Here is a 21,923-nt window from a genome sequence, read left to right on the forward strand (position 1 = left end):
GGTGTATGGGGTAGAGACAGGTAGGAGGCTCACCTGAGAGGGGACCGGTGATGTTTCAAGGACAGCTGGCACACGTGGAGAAGGCAGCCAAATTCTGGCCTCAGTTGTGAGGCGTCCAGAGGCTGTGTAAAAGGTATATGAGAGAATACCGAGAGTCAAGGAGAGTCACGGTTAGGGTGAGCAGACTCGATGGCAGCAGGAAAACTTGAAGAATCGCTTAACTAGGGGAAGATCAGAACTTCTTTCCAGGGTCCAGGGAACCAAAATTCCGCGCCACGGGTGAGGCATCTCGATGCTTGGTAAAAAAATGTATAAAGAGATACTCCGAGTCAAAGAAAGTCACAGATAGGGAGAGCTAACTCGATATTATTGGGATGGCTAGGAAAAGCGCTTACCTAGCGAATCAGATGAGGAAGACCATAACGGATATCGGAGGTCCAGGCGGGGTCCTCTGGGGGCTGGAGTCTGAGTCGGGAGTGCCGAGAGGGAAGAAACCAGGAAGTAATCTTCCAGGGTCTGAGTGCTCTCACGGCGGAGGGTGTGAGCACTGGGGAGGGCAGAAGTGGGAAGAGTTGGTTAAAGGGCCAGGGTAGCCCGGGAAGGCAGATGTTCTGCGCAAGGGCAGAGATTGATTGAAAGTAGTATGAAACACAGATGTATATAGAGAAGGTGGAAAATTGGTCAAGCCTTAAAGAGATCTTGACCATACAATCACAGGATACAAGGACATGAATCCACAATTAACATTTTGGAATTAAAAAATGATGCAATATGAAACAATTTACATAGGATGCATACAGGCATGAAACAGATACATAGATTGCATACATGGTTTTACGATGCAAATCATAAGATCACCAGTGTGTCTGTGGTGAAGTTACCATGCACTTTGCAAGGATACATGGACATGAATCAAAAAGTTTACATTTTCGAATAAAGATGCAAATTGCAACAAATTACATAGGATGCATGCATGCATGATACAGGTACATAGATTGCGTGCATGGTATTACAACTCAAATCAATGGGAATCAATGGATCCGAACATGCCATATGGGTAACATGCATGGCGGTTCCATGAGCTAGAGGGATGTTAGAGCAGAGAATCTGGTCAAAGTGTTGTACAGATAATGCGGTAGTAGAGATGGACGGTGCTGTTCCATTAATCTATGGTGTTCAGACCTTGATTAACAGAGTTGCACCATGTGATCCATGTACATTCATACTTGTTAAGGAGTTGTTGGTGGTTACTGCCTCTGGCGGGTAGTGTAGGTTGGTTGATTACTTGCCAAATCATGTCAAGTTCACTGTGTTGTTTTTCAAGGTAGTGTGCAACAAGGGGAGCATTGTCAACTTTGCAATGGATGTGGCCTTTATGCTGACTGATGCGGAGTTTGACCATTTGTGTGGTTTGTCCGATGTATACAAGGTTGCATGGGCAGCGTATTGCGTAGATCACATTAGTAGAAAGAAAGTTTGTGAAGGTCTTTAGTGCATCCGTGTAGCTATTTGTTTGACATTCCTTGGTGTTGATCTTGAGCGCACATGCAACACAATTCTGGCATTTATAGTGTCACACCACTGGCAGGAGGCCCCATGATGAGGTAATAGATTCTGTATTGTTTTTCTTTAGGCCAAGCGATGGCATGAACTAGGTGGTTGGATAGGTTGTTCCTCTTTTGTAGGAGGACAGCGGTGGTTGTTCTCCTATAATATCTACTATATACAAAGAAGCCTAAGTGGTCCATCCCTACTTTCTTCTTCTTCTACCTCAACCCCCATCACACCCAATACCAACACACTTTGTGTACTTCTGGATAGACTTGAGAAACTAATCTACACGCACACATATTAGCTGATTATTTGGAGTCAGTGGAGTAGTAGTCGGTCTTCAGATCCAGAATACTCCTGCTATCTTCACACAGGATCCCAGATTCTGTACTCTATTCAGCCATCTGGCAACGACTTGCTCACACCATTGGATGGTCCTTGGCATTAACACAGCCATTGAATATAGCCGCAAAGAATTGGTAGAAATTGCAGAACTTGAGAAACTTATCCTTGAAGACAGCACACTTACTGATTCAAAAAATCTCCTTGATAAAATCAACACTACAATCGTGACTTTCCACACCTTCGAACTGAACAAGAAAATCAACAAAATACAAAAGGACATCATAAACTATGACCAAGTGAAAACATACCTCTACCTCCGGGACAAATTCTACAACACCCCATACCAACCACCAAGAACAAGTAACTGGGGTAAATTCAGAAACAACCAAACTATCACCTGCTCTGACTCTTCCAACATCTCAGTAGAGGATTTGGACCCTGTTGAGGGTAGCAGTACAACCAGGGACGCAAACAGATCCCCACCGCCTTTTCTACATCCCCACTTTTTAGACAGAAACTGCGGACACAGAAGAAGCAGAAGAAGGACCACCTACTAATACACTGGGGAACATCAAACCCATAGGAAGTTTTACCAATGGGGTCCTCCAAAATAACCACTATTGATAACCCCCCCGGGAACATCAAACCCACAGGAAGTTGTACCAATGGGACCCCCCCAGTTACTAACATCGACAACCCCCATAAACGTAATCATCAACTGATCCCCATCTTCAATCTCTCCTAACATACTTTATCCTCGCAAGAAACGTCTCTTTTATGTAAAGGTCTGTCATTTATCCCCGATGACCGCAGCAATTTTTTGATCTCCAAGAGAATCTCCGTCAATTTTTTAGACAAATTTGGCTCAGACTTTTTTTGCTGATACCCACTGATCACTAAACAATTTGACCCTTGCAGAAAAACAGGCGCTCCTCAACCTCAAAAACAACACAAATGTGGTGATCAAACCAGCTGACAAAGGTGCAGGGATTGTTGTTATGGATATAGACAAATACAATATGGAAATAACAAGACAGCTATCCAACTGCTTCCACTATCGACCATTGGTCAAGGACCCTCTTCCTGACACTAGATTCAAAATCCAAATGGTCACAAATAACGCAAGATTACAGAACATAATATTTCAAAAAGAGTTCTCCTTCTTAAATAACCAACAGCCCCGTATGCCTGTCATCTATGTACTCCCAAAAGTACATTAGGATGCCACTAACCCACCTGAACGCCCCATTGTCTCTGTCTGCGGTTCAACTCTGGAACCCTCGGGCAAATATATAGAAGCAGTGATCAAAGAAATTGTCCCACACATCGACACTTATGTACGCGTTAGTAAGAACCTCATTAATGTCATTGAAGATAAACCATTTAACATTGATAACGAACTGAGGGTCGAAATGCCTTTGACTTCCCAGCGCATCTCCTGGCGCTTAACTCTGGTTCACAAATTGATAACTGTTTATAACACTTGGAAATAATTATTCATAAACCAAAAGTACCTTGTAAATATTATCACTTTGCTCACTGTGCGCCGCTCATCGCTGTGTCACTTGTCACTTGCGCCGTCCACCTTATGTGTCACGAGCACTTATATTGAAAACAGTGCTGATACTAGTGTTTTTTTCCTGTACATGTTCTGGATATATAATGCGCCTGGCACATTCCTTAACCTTGCAGTCTCCCTGTTCTTTCCTTTTGCAACTATATGCGCTTGTTTATTTATTAGCCTAACAATTATTACCTGTTGAGACATTGGACCTGATTCACAAAAGTAATCCGAGAGAAAATCCTAACTTTACAACTCTTGGTATTCACAAAGGGTATTTAGGAGTAGTAAATTTAGGCTTTTGTCTCAGTTAAACTTAAGTTTTACTTAAGTTAAACTTAAGACCAAAACTTAAGTTTAACTGAGACAAAATCCTAACTTTACAACTCCTAAATGCACTTTGTGAATACCAAAAGTCGTAAAGTTAGGATTTTGTTTCAGGTAAATTCAAGTTTTTCTCTCAAGTTAAACCTAAGACCAAAACTTAAGTTTAACTGAGACAAAATCCTAACTTTACTACTCCTAAATGCACTTTGTGAATACCGAAAGTCCTAACTTTACTACTACTAAATGCACTTTGTGAATACCGAAAGTAGTAAAGTTAGGATTTTGTCTCAGATTACTTTTGTGAATCGGGCTCATTGTTTTTGTTACATAAAAAATCAAAGCGCCATTCGTGGACATCTAGTCATGCAAGGCCGAGTCAAAGTTGAGAGATAAGGCCAACCACAGTGTAGCTCAGTTTGGATGCAAGAAGTGTATTGGACCTGGTCAGCACTTACCTTTGGACTTATAAAAATCCTTGAAGAAAATTGTCTGAGGAGGTGAAAGTTCAGCAGGGCAAGGCTGCGGGAGGTGTCCAAGGAGGGAGCATTGTCGTCAGATGTCCTTGGGTCAAAGCTGTGGTGAAGATTTCTCCGTTTGGACTTAATTGCCAAAATGGAAGTAAAAAAGTCCAGTGGACTACGCAGAGGCCTGCAGCTGAAGAAAGTTCCACGAGGTTGGATACCCCTTTAAAAAGGGACCGCTGAAATGGATATGCTTCTGAGGAGAAAAAGGTAGTGAGAGAAGTTGTGAAGTCAATCTGACCGGCAATGCACCTTGGATGGATAGATGAGCAGGTTGGTCCTGGTCTCCTCCTGGAACTCAGAGCAAGTTTTGGTCATCAGTTTTGGAAATTGACCATCTGAGCATATCTGGCACAACAACCAAGGGTCCAGGACTGGTGGGACAACTTCTTGGTGGGGTCAGGACTCACTCAGACAGGGCAGGTGTGGGTTCAAGATGGTGGGAGCCTTTTTATGTCCCTGGGGCTCTGTACAGGCGGCCAGAAAAGTAGCCCTTGGGATCACTTCTGGTAATCCTGGGTGCAGATGAAGTTGAAGGGTTCAACAGACTATGTGGAAACCAACAGCCTTTTCCACATTAGTCAGTCCAGGTTTAGAGCAAACCATAGTACCGAGTCTGTCCTATTAGATATCTCCAAACACATTTAGGAAAGCCTGAATGGTGGGGGGAAAGCCATTTGATCCTGTTAGATCTATCAGCGGCCTTCGATACCATGCCTCATGATAAGCTCTTGGACAGGATCTAGACTCTCGGTATCGGAGGCTCAGTTTTAAAATTCCTTGCCTCCTTTTTGGAAGACAGGGACAAGGAAGTGTGGATACCTCCTTTTGCAGCGGAAATCCCAGGAATGGAGGCCGGAGTGCCTCAGGGCTCCATTCTGAGTCCCACATTATTAAAACCTTATATGTCTCCTCTAGCTGTCCTGGCGGAAACATACAGAGCTAAAATTATTTCATACGCGGATGACACACAGCTACTTTTCACCTGTGACAAAGGGAGGAGTTTTGAGGGAGCCAAGATTAAAATCTGCCTCTTAAAAGTGTTTGCATGGCTAAGATTGAACCAGCTCAAATGCAATCCGCAAAAGTCGGAAATGATCTTTTTCGGCACCGAACCGTCAGACGACTAGAGACTCGGGTGGCCATAAGATATGTCTCCACCTCCCACAGCACAACAAAAGGTAAAGAACCTAGGTGTCCTGATAGATGATCGCTTATCTATGAAGGCCCAAGTCCAATCATTGTGGGAACGTGCTTTGGACTCCTTAGGATACTGAGGAAGTTCCTTCCACTCTCGACTTTAGACTGCAGGAGATCCATGGTCCAGGCATTGATTACTTCAAGATTGGACTATGTGAATATACTCTACCTCGGCCTCCCAGAATATCATCTCAAGCGTCTGCAGGTGGCACAATACACTGCCGCCAGAGCCATTCTCAGGCTTAAAGCTAGGACTCACATGTCCCCCCATCTAAGAGCACTCCATTGGATCCCAGTGAAAAAAAGAATCAGATTTAAGGCATTGGTGTTATTCTTTAAAGCCTTTCATAGAAAGGGTGCTAAGAACCTTTGTAGAAGGATTGCCCCCTATGTTCCTTCTAGAACTCAGAGATCCTCCTTGATGAATCTGGCAGCGGTCCCTAGAATTTCTTGCGTCTGTTCAGGTGGATCCTCTTTTCATTTCCTCAGAGCTCAGGCCTGGAATGCCCTTCCTGCTTCACTGAGAGCATTGCCAGATTTAGTCAGCTCCTTAAAACTCTGCTTTTTAATCAATAATGTGAGTTTCCCTTAGCTTTTTGTTTTTCTTCTTTTCTCTTATGCAATTGAAGATGGTGTAGTGGGTTTTTCTCCAGGGGCCTTTGATGCGCCTGGGCACTCATTTGAGTAGCTGTGCACTATATAAATGCCTTTTATTCATTCATTCATTCAACAGCAGGGTTGACCTCTGAGGGTTCAAACCGTGCACCAGGCAGCACACCAGTCCTTCCAAGTACAGCAGCAATCTGGCAGAGTGCACACAGCAGGCAGTCCTCAGAGAGTCGAACCGCAAGTCCATTAGTGCACTGAAGTGTGGGTCTGAAGGTCCTATTTTTATATCTTGTGTTAGAGCTGTCATTTTGCTTCTTACTTCCTCTCTTTGCTCTGTCTTTTTGTTGGCCTTAGGACTCTGAGCACTTTACCACTGCTAACCAATGCTTAAGTGCCTCCCCCTAAACATGATGACATGGGTGTATACCTGATTGGCATGTTTGTTGTACTAGTATGTCCCTTGTAAAGTGGCCTACTATGTACCCAGGGCCTGTAACATAAATGCTACTAGTGGGCATTTCTCTACTCTAACTACTCTGTATGCCCTGCAGCCTGTCCCCAATACAAGAATGGGGTGGGTGACAACTACACTTTGTGCATTCCCTCTGGATAGCCACACACACAGAACAGGTGGGTTTGACAGAGACCTCATATGCATTCATTTGCATTCTGACAGCTCTTCCTGAGCAGGAAAGGGGGAGCAGGTTTGGCAGTGTCCTGTTTCCCACACAAAGGGCTGATTAACCCCTACTGACAGTTTGGAGCCTGTCTGGGATGAAAGGGGGACCTCATCACCACTTCAAAGGCACAACTGGGTATAAGTACTGGGACTCTTACCCTACCAAGACAGTAGGCTGGACCTGTGAAGAACTCTACCAGAAGTAGAGACTACTGTGCTACAAGGATTGGCACTCTGCTTGACTGCTGCCCTGGAAGAGATGTTTTCCTGCTTTGCTGTCCTGCTACCTGCTGATCTCTGCTCTGCTGAGTACAAGGACTGGACCCATCTCACTTGAACCCAGAGTGACTCCAAGGGCTTGCTGGCTTGCCGCCTGTTCTGAAGTCTTAGGGTCATCAAAGACTTCCTTCAACTCAGCAACTGAACCTGGACTCTGCCATCAGTGAGTCCTGCCCTGTCAAGTGGTGCCAATCCAGTCGTGGGCCCTTGAAAGGTGAATTCTGCTGCCCATAACCATAAAAATCATCCCGGTGACAACTATTTCAGCGGGACCTGCGTGAGTCCAATATCTAGTCTGTCTTCTATCACGATCTGCCTGAACTTTGGGTTGACCCCAGCCCAACGTGACCTCAAGTACACCTTATGCGCTATTTTACTTTAAGCACTAGATTTTGATTAAATCTTTAAAAGTTCATAATTCTGGTTCTAGGTATTCGATTTCAGTCATTATGGTCTTGTTTTACTCATAAATATAATCTTTTTTCCTAACGCTGTGTGGTGTATTTTTTATGTTTTCATTGTGTTACTGTGTGTTTTGCACAAATACTTTACACATTGCCTCTTTTGAAAAGCCTGACTGATCTGTGCCAAGCTACCTGAGGTTGAGCACAGGTTATCTTTTAGTGTGTATCTAGCTTACCCTGACTAGAGTGGTGATTTCTGCTTGGACAGGGTGCATACCTCCGCGAACCAGAAACCTCAGTTCTAACACCCTGGTGCCCTTCTTGTGGAAGGCTTTGAGAAGCTTCCGGAAAGGTTCTTTGAAGTGCATGGACTTGCCTGACTCTCCTGCTGTGGCTCTAGGCTGGCTGCAGTGGCAATACAGGGTTGTCAGGCGTGAAGGCAGAGCAAAGGTTATTCAGATGAGGATGGCATTTTGATTTTTTTGCTGTACTTTACTGCCAGGGTTTGGCTGGTGAAGATGGCCAGTACAAATGGCTATATTACCTCCCATCCTCATTGGCCGGCCGGACATATGATATTGCCAATTCTCTCCATTAGGCTGTGAAGGAACTTTGGATGCAGTGGTGACGGAGTAGTCTTTGCCCTGGTCAGATTATATTTGAAACTCAGTGGCAGGCCAGAATGTTAGCAGTAATCATACTCCGTCACTGTTGTGACACAGTATTCTTACCGCCAACATTTAAATCAGGCCCTATGACCTTTTTGTTAATGCTGTCAAGGTTTTCAGAAATGTTTGAAATATTGACAAACTTGGCAAAAGAGCATCTAAAGAAAGCTTTAACAAAGGCGGTATTAGATACTGCAGTTTTAAAATAGGCTTGTGTGGCTGCTGATCTTGCATCTATGTCATCTATGCTTAATTGTCCTAAAAAACTTGATAAATGATGTAAATGTATAACTAAAACTAAGAGAACATTAAACTTAAAGAGCAGAAGGAATATTAAAAATATATCTGGCACTCTTCATTCTCTAATGGGTCAAAGTACAGTGGGAAGTGCTGTTAGTATCAATGATGTGACCAGTCCAGATTTAAGTTGTGAGACTATGAGGCACAGACGATGCATATTAAAAATACCGATGACACTCTATCAGGCAGTAATGTTGGTGATAAGGCAAATGAAAGAGGACAGGAGATAAAGACATAGCATTATCTTTAAGTAATAAGCCAGTTCATGTATTATTGGCAGTACAAGCAAGCTTAATGCAAATAATGGCTGTAGTGGTACCTTATGGTCATCCCAAGTTCCCGCTAGACAGTGAGGGGTGTGTTTGTCTGCTACTAATATTGTGCACCTAGGAGTGTTAAATAAACTTCAGGTCTATGCAAGTGCTATAAATATTATAACCAATAAATATTAAGAATTCAAGATTCAAGATTCAAGAAATACTTTATTCGGTTTAAGAACAAAAACCATGAAAGCAACAACATCATAGTACAAATTACACAGGAAAGATATAAAAACAAAAACTGCGGGTCAAGTTATAATTCATCAAAGCCCAATGTTTTCCGAAGTTTAAAAACATATTTAAAAAAACTTAAAACTGCGGTAACAATTAGAACAGTGTCCATTCTTTGAATTCTAAAAAAGCTGGGCGACATTTATATAATTTCATTTCTTTGAGATAAGGAATGATGAATTTCCTGCGAGGTAGAGTATAAAATTTACAAAAAAATAAGACATGGATATCATATTGGGGCAAAGAATCATCACACGGGCACATGGGCAAGTTAGATGACCATAAATTCATTTCTGGAAAGGTCAAAAGTCGAAATACAATATTTAGTCTAAAACGGGTCAGAAGAAATTGATCATAATTTGACATCGGTAGGGTTAAGTATGGCTGTAGATTGTTACAAGTTAACAAAGAAAAATTCAAAGATACTGACTTTTTCTTCGCTTCCTCTAGCCTTCGTTTTTTCTCAGGAGTACGGGGATAGACCTCCTCCCAACCTTAGGCATATCCCCGCACTCCTTCAATAGGCGGCGCTCAAAACCATTTATGTAGAACCAAAAAAAGGAAAGGGGCCAAGACACAGCCCTGACGCACGCCCCGGCCCACCTCAAACCTTCTAGTGCATTGGCCCCCGATACCATAACGGACCGAAGCAGTGGCCCCTGAATATAAGTCTTTAAGAAAACAAACAATGGAATCTTCCACACCCATCTCTTTCAAAATTGCCCATAACTTGACAGGTGATACACAATCGAACGCCGATGAAAGGTCCACGAACGTAAGATACAACCGTTCGCCCTTTATCCTTGTATACTTCGATTGGAGGATCATTAAATTTAAACATTGTTCGACTGTGCCAATGCCTTTTTGGAATCCATATTGCAGATAACTCATTAACTCATTTTCCTCTACCCAACTTTGTAGTCTTGCCAGAACGATTCTCCCGAGGATTTTTATAGATGAATCCAGAAGGGAGATAGGTCTGTAACATGCACAGCTTTGTCTATCTCCCTTCTTATAAATGGGTACAATAATCGAGGTAAGCCAAGACGGGTTTAGACCCCTTGCCAATGCTGCGTTAAAGAATTGTACCAGCATTGGTCCCCAGATCTCAATATTTGCCTTATACAGATCTACTGGGATCCCATCGGGCCCTGCGGCCTTACCACCCTTCATTGCTTTCAAACCCGCAATAACTTCCTCCAGAGTTATTACCAGTTTTTCAACCCCAGCTCCCAAAATATCCCTTACTGGAGAATCTGTACTATGGCATACATCTTGCGACTTATAAAGAAGTGAAAAATGCTCCACCCAGTCCTCCTCGGCAATAGCAATCTCTATGCGCGCTTTAGAATTATCATAGAGGAGCGGGGTGTTAACCGCCCTCCAGAATGCGGATGCATCCTTGAACTGTGATGCTTCACACAAGACTGCCAGGGCCTCCTTTTTTATAGCATTTTTCATATTTTTTAAGGCTTCATTGTATTTTTTCCTACAACCTCTTATTTCAATAGGGTTTCGAGGTATCCTATGGATTGCACATTTTAGGTCAGTTAAAGACCTAGTACAAAGATTATCGAACCAGCTTTTCTTACCCTTTGGCCTATTCCTAACCTCCACCCAGAGATTTTCCTTTATTGTGGAAGCTATGATGTTGTAATGCTGAATTATCATCTCATAATTAGACTTTTCATCCAAGCAGATAGCAAAACTGCTTGAGCAAGCATTCAACAGCTTGCCCAAAAACGTTTCCGGAACTACCTTGCCCCACTTTAAGCTATACCCGTTCTGCCTACCTAGAGCTACATCAGGGGCAGTACATATGGAGGGTACGTCTTCAAGCCCATCGGGGAAAGGGTTTTCAGCCTCCATTATTAGGGGCAAATGATCACTTAATGGTAAATCCAGATTGTTTAGTTTAATAATCTTATGGCTGCAGCTGTTTGAAGCAATGATAAAGTCAATAGTAGACAAAGCTCCCCTACCAATAAATGTGGGCACAAAGGTAGTAGGTTTTTGGGCAATTTCATTAAATTATCCCAGATCATAGATAAACAATATGTCATTTAATAAGTCCCCGAGCAATGAATGCTCAAAATGAGTAAGGTTTGTCTCCTGCTCTATAGTTAAACCGCAGATGCCCTGTTTACCCCTAGAGCAAAGTTTACAATTAAAATCCCCACCCCATAAAATCATCACTTCCCTGCTAAATTTATTCAATTCGTGTTGTATATCCTCCCTCAGCATTATTAAGATACTAGGGATTTCTTTCCTTGGAATAGTGTTATAAAAGTTTATAAGAACGATGTTAAACCCCTTCTTCTTTCTTAGGGTTATTAGTTGATAAAAACTGGATTTTGGCAAAAACTGAATATTATCGGTTTTAAGCTGGTTAGAAACAAGGGTGAGTAAACCACCCTTTGCTCTTCCATGTTGGCCGCCCTCCGCCGGGGTGAAAAAACTTTTATAACCGTTAATAAAGACTGGGTCTGTGGACCAAGTTTCCTGGAAAGCCAATATGCCATGTCCTCCTATAACAGTTTCCCAAGATGGGTTTTTTATTCTCTCCTTCAATCCAGCCACGTTCCAAAATAGGAATGTACAGGTTTTCCTTATTTCATTTACTCCGAGGTCATATAAGGGTCCTTTATCCATTACCTTTTCAGATTGCGTGTAAGGGGAACCTTCGTTATTTCCCAAATCATTAGCATCAGATATACTCAAAACCTTACAGCAATCCTTCCCAGTATCAGGGCAAGTTGCTCCGAGAACTGGTTGACCTTGCAGATTATCCTCATTAAGGGCCAGTGACCTCTGAGCATTTATATTTTTACAAAATGAGTCGGCAAGCCCAGCTGAACTTCGCAGTTGCGTGTCACAGATAATCTTCTTGTGTCAATCCACACATTCAAGGCCCGAAAGAACTTCAAACCGATTATAAGTCGGGATAGTGTGAGCAAATGGGACCATACCTCTATTATCCCACAGTGAGTTAGTTCCATAATTCGGGCCTCGGATGTAGGGATAGGATTGCCTAGGGTGGAAATTAGGTGGATTAAACGGTTGTAACAAAGGGGTCCGACTATGATCGTGATAAATATAGGCTGACCTATTGACAAGTGCCTTCTTTCCTCCTGATTCTTGCGATGTCGGGGTAGAATATATGGGTAAAAGTAATTAAGGTAGTGTGTGGAGATGGAATCACTACAACTTGAATCATACCAGTCCCCAATGTGCCTAACAGCTCTATGATCTTTGAAGTTTATGATGATCACATCCCCAGCAATGTCTTTCGGCCGAGCCCCCACCCAATTGCAGCGCCTAACGTGTAATATTTCCCCATTTATATGAGCAGGCAGTGGTCTATTATTGCTCAGCCAATAAGTAACTTTATTCCTTAGGGCTTGGTGGTCTTCCCTGTTTTCAAGGGGGAGCTCAGGGACACCTGTCATAACAATCACATAAGGCGCTGCTTCTGGCGGTAAGTCTACTATATTGTGAGATTGCCAGTTTTTATTAGTGATAGTTCCAGCCTCACTATCCTTAATGGCCTTATTGGCCTTACTTTGAGATGGTGCTGGTTTGCCTTCTAAGGTCAGCTTATCCGTTGTTAAATCCCCTGCTTTACTTTGGGTTTTCAACCTGTGGGCAGACTTTGTCTTGTTACAAGAAAACAATGGTTCTGTCGGGTTTGAGTAAAACAATTGCTTTGTTATGCAAATAAATCAAGAAATGACCACACAAACTAAGAGTACAAATCACGTTAACGCTAGATTTGGAGGGTGTGATGTCGTTCTTTATATAAATTTCAGCATTTATATGAAAACACCCATATCACTTGTAACGCAAGGTTACCAACGAAGTAAACTGTAACGTGAAGCAGTGAATCAGTGACAAGGTGACAAAAGTGACAATTTTGTGCAAGATATGTACAGTGATCAAATACAAAAGAAACATTCTATGTACATCATATACAAGAGGGGGGCCAGTATCAAGGAAAAACACAATGGCGCTGTTTCATGAGTGAATCAAAATACATTCGGAAAACAGGTCTTGAACTGGTCCTAGCAGTTATCGTCGACGTTTCAACCCAATATATGCGAAATTAAATCGTCATGCAGGGTCTTCATCAGGACATTAAGAAAAGCGATGGCAACCTAGCCGGTGGTATAGGATGGCCTGGCAATCAGTTGTTTGCGTTTCAAAAGACAGAGCGCCTCATCAAATGTGGTCTCTCAACGGGCGCTGCAGCACCTCCTCTCTTAGTCCTCCGACTAAGAGAGGAGGTGCTGCAGCGTTAGTCATGATCGCTCGACTTCCAATTCAAAACTTGGTTTGAATTCCTGACGTATCCCACTTATCGGACGCGGTACGCCCGTTGAGAGACCACATTTGATGAGGCGCTCTGTCTTTTGAAACGCAAACAACTGATTGCCAGGCCATCCTATACCACCGGCTAGGTTGCCATCGCTTTTCTTAATGTCCTGATGAAGACCCTGCATGACGATTTAATTTCGCATATATTGGGTTGAAACGTCGACGATAACTGCTAGGACCAGTTCAAGACCTGTTTTCCGAATGTATTTTGATTCACTCATGAAACAGCGCCATTGTGTTTTTCCTTGATACTGGCCCCCCTCTTGTATATGATGTACATAGAATGTTTCTTTTGTATTTGATCACTGTACATATCTTGCACAAAATTGTCACTTTTGTCACCTTGTCACTGATTCACTGCTTCACGTTACAGTTTACTTCGTTGGTAACCTTGCGTTACAAGTGATATGGGTGTTTTCATATAAATGCTGAAATTTATATAAAGAACGACATCACACCCTCCAAATCTAGCGTTAACGTGATTTGTACTCTTAGTTTGTGTGGTCATTTCTTGATTTATTTGCATAACAAAGCAATTGTTTTACTCAAACCCGACAGAACCATTGTTTTCTTGTAATAATCCTACCCAGGTTCTGAGGGACACAGGGTCACCCCATTGCTTATATATTAGACTTTGTCTTGGACAAGGGCGGGGTTAACACCTTAAATTCGGAGGGGCAAGGTGGTGTTTGACAACTCTGAGTGATTTTTAGAGTAGTCACGGGACATAGAGGTGCTGGTATTACCGCTGTCAACACTTTAGCGGATGTTTTGCTTGGATTCATATTACCCATATTTTTTGCCAATCCGGAAAGTAAAATTGAGTTTTCATCTACCTTTTTCTCAATCAGAACGAGATGCATGTTAATCGTCATGATCTTATCAAAAAGGGGCTGCATTGATGATTTTACCAGATGCTCAATTTTTTCCAAAAGGCCTCCTTCGTTATTAAGACAGTGAGTGGCCTCAGAGGGGATAAGTGGATCATTCACAGACCTCACGATTGGATGTGAATTCCTCTGAGGGTTTTCTGTTTGCCACTCCAATAATGAGCCTCCCTCTTTATTCTTGTAATCAACTTTGTATGAAGACGTATCTTTAGGGATTGAAGAAGATGCGGGGGAAAATCTAAGAAGGTATGATGACCCTTCTTCGTAGTTGGTAGTAGAAAAACTTGGCAAAAACTCGCAGGTATTATCAGGCGTGCTAAAAGGAGGATCATCAATACAAGAACTAACCAAAGCTTCCCCCAAATTCTCCGTATCTTCAAAATTAGGCAAATCAAAGTTGTCTGCTGATAAGTTAGTGGGGTTAATCATTAATGGAACCACAGTCCCTGAATCCCCCATGGCAGAGTTTGTTCCTGATAAAATCTGCATAAAAGAATCCCTTTTATGTTTGGCGGATGCTGCTCTTTTTTGGTTGTCATTCCTCCTGTGTCTACGATACGCTTTTTTATATTTTCTTGCTGATCGGATGGGTGGCAAGGCATGCACAGAGTCAACCCCAGAGTTATCTAGCTGGACTTCATGTCTCTCAGCGTGCACCTGAGCTGTAGTCAATGCACTGTTCCCAGTACTAGTGATGGTATTACTGGGGACATGTGTATCCATCGATATAAGGGGCGACTCTTCAGCTATCATAATGGGGATCTCCTTTCCCAGGTAGGCCCTTCTGGCGTTATTGATCTGATGAACCTTCTTAATTAAATAATTATCCATGGTGTCCACCCCAAGCTGGGTGTTCACACTTTTGCCTTTAGCCATCACATGCACATGAGACTGAGCACTAATTGCAACCACAAGCAGACAGTAATACCTACAAAATAATCACACAAATATTAGGTCCGACAGGACGACACTTATGACACCTATACGAATAGGGTGAACGGTGAGTACACGACCAGGATCTCTGGCCCAGGCCAGGCTCCTCAGGCCTCTGAGGGCCACAGAGGGCCCGCCCTTGGCCCAGGTTTCGCCCGGCACGTCCCGCGCGCGTCCCGCGAAGCGGGCCACAGCGAAAGTTATAGGCGCCTCCTGGCGCTGGCGCTGCGTGTCAGTAGCGCGCCGCCGCTGAGGCTGCCGGGATATGGAGTCCCGGGGCGGCGACGCGGCAAATTGAAGTTGCGGGACTCGGTCACCCCCTTGACTCTTGGCGGTGGCGGTGGCAATGTGAACCAGGACTCAGCAGTTTTCGGTGAGTTTTCACAGCTCCCCCCGCTCCACCGGCCACAGCGAAAGTTATAGGCGCCTCCTGGCGCTGGCGCTGCGTGTCAGTAGCGCGCCACCGCTGAGGCTGCCGGGATATGGAGTCCCGGGGCGGCGACGCGGCAAATTGAAGTTGCGGGACTCGGGCATCCCCTTGACTCTTGGCGGTGGCGGTGGCAATGTGAACCAGGACTCAGCAGTTTTCGGTAAGTTTTCACAGCTCCCCCCGCTCCGCCGGCCACAGCGAAAGTTATAGGCACCTCTTGGCGCTGGCGCTGCATGTCAGTAGCGCGCCGCCGCTGAGGCTGCCGGGATATGGAGTCCCGGGGCGGCGACGCGGCAAATTGAAGTTGCGGGACTCGGGCACCCCCTTGACTCTTGGCGGTGGCAGTGGCAATGTGAACCAGGACTCAGCAGTTTTCTGTAAGTTTTCACAGCTCATAATTTGGCCAACAAAGGATAATAGTCTTTAAAAAGCCATTCACTTCTATAGTAGCAGCTGTATCAGCTATTACGACTACCGACTTTAAAAGGATTAGATTTGGAAATGATGGCAGGGGAATTTATGCAGCAAAATTCAACTTTTTTTCCCAAGTTGTCTGTAGATCAGTTATTACCTCAAGACTATCAAGGTAACCATCAATCCCAATTTTTTTTGGGGGGGCAATAATTTTACTGAGTGAATAAACAGGTACCAAAAACACAAGGAAAAAAGGAAATAACATGGTAGTGTATACAATAAATGGGATTTACAATACTATATATGGGTGAAAGAAACTATAAAATACAACCTTATGTAACAAGTTAAAAGATAATAAGAGTAGGATACCACCTAAATTGTTAATGGTCTAAATATTTTTAAATATAATAATGAGAAACGAGAGAAAGGGGTGAAAGGAGAAGAGAAAAGAGAAAGGAACAAAGGAGGAGAAAGGAGAGGAAGTGAGAAGAGTTATCCAATGAGTATTAATATAAAGAAGAGTATGTAGACAGAAAAGTAGTAAAAGATAACCAAAGTAAATCAGACTTAATTTTTGTGGATACTGATGAGGATGAAACAGTAGAAATTCTGTGTTCATCACAAATAAGATTCCACCATTTGTCATACATATTTTGGAATTATCTTTCCAACTTTAATAAAAGCAATAAAAAGGTCAAATCATTTCAACTTCAGCATTGTGTCAGGAAACTCAACTGACATGGAGCCAAGAAAAACATTTTGAATTGAAAGGGGGATACAACAATTAAAAATCTTGAAACACCAAATGGACTTTCTAAATTTTAGGACATTAGGGCAATGGTATATCAAATATGATAATGTACCATTGGTGGAAAGGCATGACCAGCAGAGAGGAGAGGAAGAGGTGTTGATTTTATGTATACACACTGGCGTCCTAACAACTCTATTATATAGAGAAATTAAAGATTGAGTAATATTAGCAGCTTTAGATGTGGAGGAGATTTTTTGCCATAATTTGTCCTATTTTTTAGATGAAAGTGTGATGGAAAGGTCTAGTTCCCAAGCTAGTTCAATTGGGGATTTAGGTCTTTCAGAGATAGGAGCAGATACAAGTTTGTATATAAAAGAAGCTTTAGGATTAGAATCAGGAGAGATGTTGTATGAAAGAGTTAAGGGAATAAAGGAAGTATTGGTAGCAGGAAAGATTTTGGATGAAAGAAATGATTGAAGAGCTTGTGATAATTGAGAATATTGAGATAAGCAAGAAGAGGATAGGTCGTAACATTCCTGTATTGTATTAAAGGGTATAACATAATTATGGGATACAAGTTGATGGACATATAGAATATTCTTCTCTTTCCAATATTTGAAATAAAAGGATTTGTGGCGAAACTTGAAAGCTTGATAAAAGTTAGAGCCGTCTGTAAACAGTGAATGTAACAAGTGTTGGGAATATTTTAAAATGGGATGCTTAGATATGAAGGTGCAATTGGATATAAAAAATATGTCACAAAAAGAAAAGTCATTTATGAAATAGCGTTCAAAATTAATCCAACTAGGTATCGCTGCATTGTGGTATTGTCTGTCTAGTGCACACACTTGTCTGATGAAAAAAGCAGTGTGATATAGCTTAAAATTAGGAAATCATACACCCCCTTCGTTGTTTGGTTTGATTAATTTAGTTAAGGCAATACGAGCAGGTTTGTTATTCCAGAGAAATTTAGTACATATGGAATTGATTTGGTTCAAATAATAATTGTGGATTTTAAAGGGTAACAGAAAGCAGGAATAAAGTGAGCAGTACAATCATCATTTTAATGGTATCTAATCTACCCCACCAAGATAGATGTAGTGGGGACCATGAGGATAGTAAGTTTATTTTTTTCAAAACAATTTTTATTAAGTCAGCTGATATAGTGTTTCTAAGCATTACAAAGCAATGAAAAGATACAATTTTCCATATATTGAACACCGAGCAGGTGACTATTATTTAGTAATTATATAATAAGAAACTAAAAATTTCGGGACCATGAACGACAGCCCCCAAAATTGTAACACACTGTGTTGCATACTGTAAAACAGAACCGCAGTTATGCCCTGCATGCCCATTGATATACCTCAAGTCCATCTGAGCAGCCAAAAAACCCCATGCTACATGCTACATTCCTATATGGTTTCGACGTCCGCAGGGTGCGAAGGAGGCGGCTCCAGTTCAAATGCCCCTAAAATCCGCCCACCGTTTCCATATTTTATAATGTTTCTGAGGGCACCCTCTTGCTACAAAAATAGGTTGTTCCTGACCCAAACACCAGTTGAGACCAGCCCGCCAAGCGCTCAATTTGGGTGGGGACGGATCCTTTCATGCCCTGGCAATGTATTTTTTAGCTAGGGTTAAACACACGAATAGTAGATGCCTTTTGTATATATTAGCCCCTATCTCATCTGTGATATGCAAAAGAACAAGCCTAGGAGAAGACGGTACAGCCTACCCCAGTACTTCAGACAGACAGCGAATGACCCCCCTCCAGAACCGGCCCAAGGCTGTACAGCTCCAGGTTGTGTGGAGCAGTGTACCCTCCTCTTCATGACATCTAAGGCACATGGGGGAGTCTATCATCCCTGCCCTCCACAGCCGATACCTAGTAAAATATGTGCGGTGCAGGTATTTAAATTGAATAAGCCTGAGACGAGAGGCAATTGCCGTGTATCTCGGGGATTCCAGGGCTTCTCGATAATCATCACAATCTAAGGGACCCAGGTCCATCTGCCATTTATCCCGGAGGGGATCTAAGGTCGTGGAAAGATTTGTCACTAACGTCTGATATATCTTGGCAGTTTTATGATCACTCAAGTCCCCCATAAAGACTTTCGCCATGATAGGGTTGAATTCAGGAAGGGAGTCCAGGTGTGAAATGTACAGAGATAAGGCATGGCGAAATTGCAGGTATTTGTAGAACTGAGTATGTGTCATTGCATATTTGAGCCTGGGGTCCTGAAAAGATTTCATCGTAGTGCCCCTCATAATGTCACCCAGCATAGATGTACCTATGGCATTCCACTGTTTAAATCCTGCTCGCGCAGTCACTTGCGGCATAAGGCAGCTCTGCCAGAGTGGGATCTCCCTTGTCAACTGCCGCAGCCACCCCACTCGACCTAGTGAGTCTGTCCACACACCGAAAACAACCCAGGTAGCGGGCGGCAGCCTAAGCTGCTCCCTCGGTGCATAGAGCAGTCTGTGAGTGCACATATCTCCCATAAAGCCATTTCTCCACTCGATATGCTGGTTCAGTGCTGATGCCATACCACCAATCATTTAGAACCAAAAGGTGGGATGTCACGTGATACGATTGGAGATCGGGGGTCGCTATACCCCGCAAAAGGTGGACTGGAAGCACGTCCTGAGGGACACCCTGGCATCCTGGTCGTGCCACAAAAAGCATCTCAGCCTGGAATTTAGCTGTCGGAACCTGGAAGGTGCAATCTGAAAGGGGTGATTCTGTAGTTGGTATAGGAGACGAGGGAGGGAAACCATTTTAAATATCGAGGACCTTCCCAGTATAGAGAGGGGCATACGCGACCACTCCTTCACCTCCACTTGCGTACGTGTCCAAATTGGGTCGATATTTCTATCCCATGGTACCGATTGTGTGTCTGAAACATATACACCAATATATTTCAGCCCGGTCGTAGCCACAGTCAACTCCACCGTCCAGGTGCCCATAGCCGATCACCCGTGCACAGGCCAAAGTACAGATTTTTTGGCGTTCATATACAAGCCGGTGTGTTGGCCGAAGACCTGCATGATGCGGAGAATACGTGGACCCGTCCGGTGGGGATCCATTATAAAAAACAGCACATCATCCGCATAAAGAACGATCCAATCTGAGAACCCACTCGGCCACTCAAATCCCATAACCTGTGCGTCAATACGAACCCAGGCTGCTAATGGTTCCATAGCTAAGGCAAATAAATATGGGGAGAGGGGGCAACCTTGTCGGGTACCGCGCCCTATAGGGAATGAATCAGACACCGCACCAGCGATTCTTATCGAGGCCGAAAGGTCAGTGTAAAGAAGTTTAATATACGAGATAAGGCGGGGCCGAAATTTAAACGTTGTAATAAAGCAAACAAATAAGTCCATCCCAACGCGTCAAATGCTTTATCAATATCAGCTAAGAGCAGGGCCGCCGGACCCTGAAGGCGATCAATGGGCGCAACTACATTATGCACGCGACTAATGTCATGAAGGGTAGCCTGCTGGGTCATAAAACCGGCCTGGTCTGGGTGGACAAGCTCGGACATATAGGGAAGAATGCGATTGGCCAACGCTTTGGCCAGTAATTTTGCCTCAAGGTTCAACAGTGAAATAGGGCGTTACGAGGAATGCTGATCTGGGGGTCGGCCCGGCTTTGGGAAACCCACGATTTTAGCATGCCACCAGTCCGGCGGAAGCTTTCCCTCTTCGAGGGCTGCATGTATTGCTTCCAAGTAATGGGTAAGAAGTTGAGTCTGAAACGATTAAAAAAATTCACAGGGGAAGCCATTCAGTCCCGGTGCCTTCCCAGATCTTAAATCGACCAAACCTGCGGTCAGCTTGTCGACTGTCAGCAGGACGACTAAATCCCCACTAACATTGTCTGAAATGGCTTTGGGAGGCAAATCGTCAAGATATTGTTGGAAAAGAGGATCCGGAAGGGCATCCCTGGAAGCATAAAGTTCTGCGTAATAGGCCGCAAAACTAGCAGCAATTTGAGTAGGGTGCGTAGTATCTGGCTATCCCCGTCAGGGATACCAGGTATCCTCATTGGGCAAAGTGCATGCTGGCACAAACGATGTAGCAGCGAGCTTGATTTGTCACCCCATTGGTAAATTCTGCTGCGGGATGCCAACCAAGTCTGTCTTGCCTCATCGCGAAGGGTATCGGCATATGTTTGCTGGAGAAGGAGCAATTGACGGTGGTGTGCTCCACCGTGTTCATCCCTACATATCAGTTCTGGTTGCAAAATCTGGGCCTCGGTCCGACTCAGAGCCTCCCGACGTTTTTTCCGTTGGGCGGCACAGTATGCGATGTCCACTCCCCTGATGGTGGGCTTCATTGCAGCCCAGAGCAAAGCCTGAGAATTCACCTTGCCCGAATTCTTAGGAAAAGATGTTGTAAGGGCCTGATGTAGGTGGGACGAGTATTGTGGGTCTTGGAGATGCCAAGGCGATAAGCGCCATCGAAGGGGGGGGCGCGTCACTTCCAGGCGGAGCAATAGGGCCACCGGAGAATGATCTGACAGACCTCCAGGTAAGATATCTGTCCCTGCAATTCGACCAAAATAGGAGTTAGATATGAACACGTAGTACAGCCTGGAGAACAAGTTATGGATGGCCGAGTAGTATATGTAATCATTTGTGACAGTGTGAAGATGCCTCCATGTGTCCAGCCACCCTATGTCCCTCATGAACGTGTGTAGCCGTGAAGGTCTCGAAAGCTCCGGGTCGTATGCAAGCACCATCATTCCTGAACCACATTTGCCGCATTCATTCCAGTCACCCCCAACAATAGAGAGGCCCTCAGGTAATTCCAACAATTTTGCCGATAGGCATTCCACAAATGTGTCCGATAGTGGGGGAGGTGCATAAATACTGCCCAAGGTAATGGTTTCCCCATATAATGTTCCCGAGACAATGATGTATCTACCGTGAGGATCAGTCCATGTTTTAGAATGAATATAAGGGATTCGGCGGTGAATGAGTATGGCAATCCCTCGGAAGCCCCTGGTGAACCCTGCGTGGAAGACTTGTATATATACAAAGCGAGCAAGACACAACGCTTTGGTACCCAGCAGATGGGTCTCTTGGTCTCTTGTCAGAGAATAACATAGTTTGATCTTATTGAGTG

Source organism: Triturus cristatus, chromosome 7, assembly GCF_964204655.1.
Source record: "Triturus cristatus chromosome 7, aTriCri1.1, whole genome shotgun sequence".
NCBI classification, from domain to species: domain Eukaryota; kingdom Metazoa; phylum Chordata; class Amphibia; order Caudata; family Salamandridae; genus Triturus; species Triturus cristatus.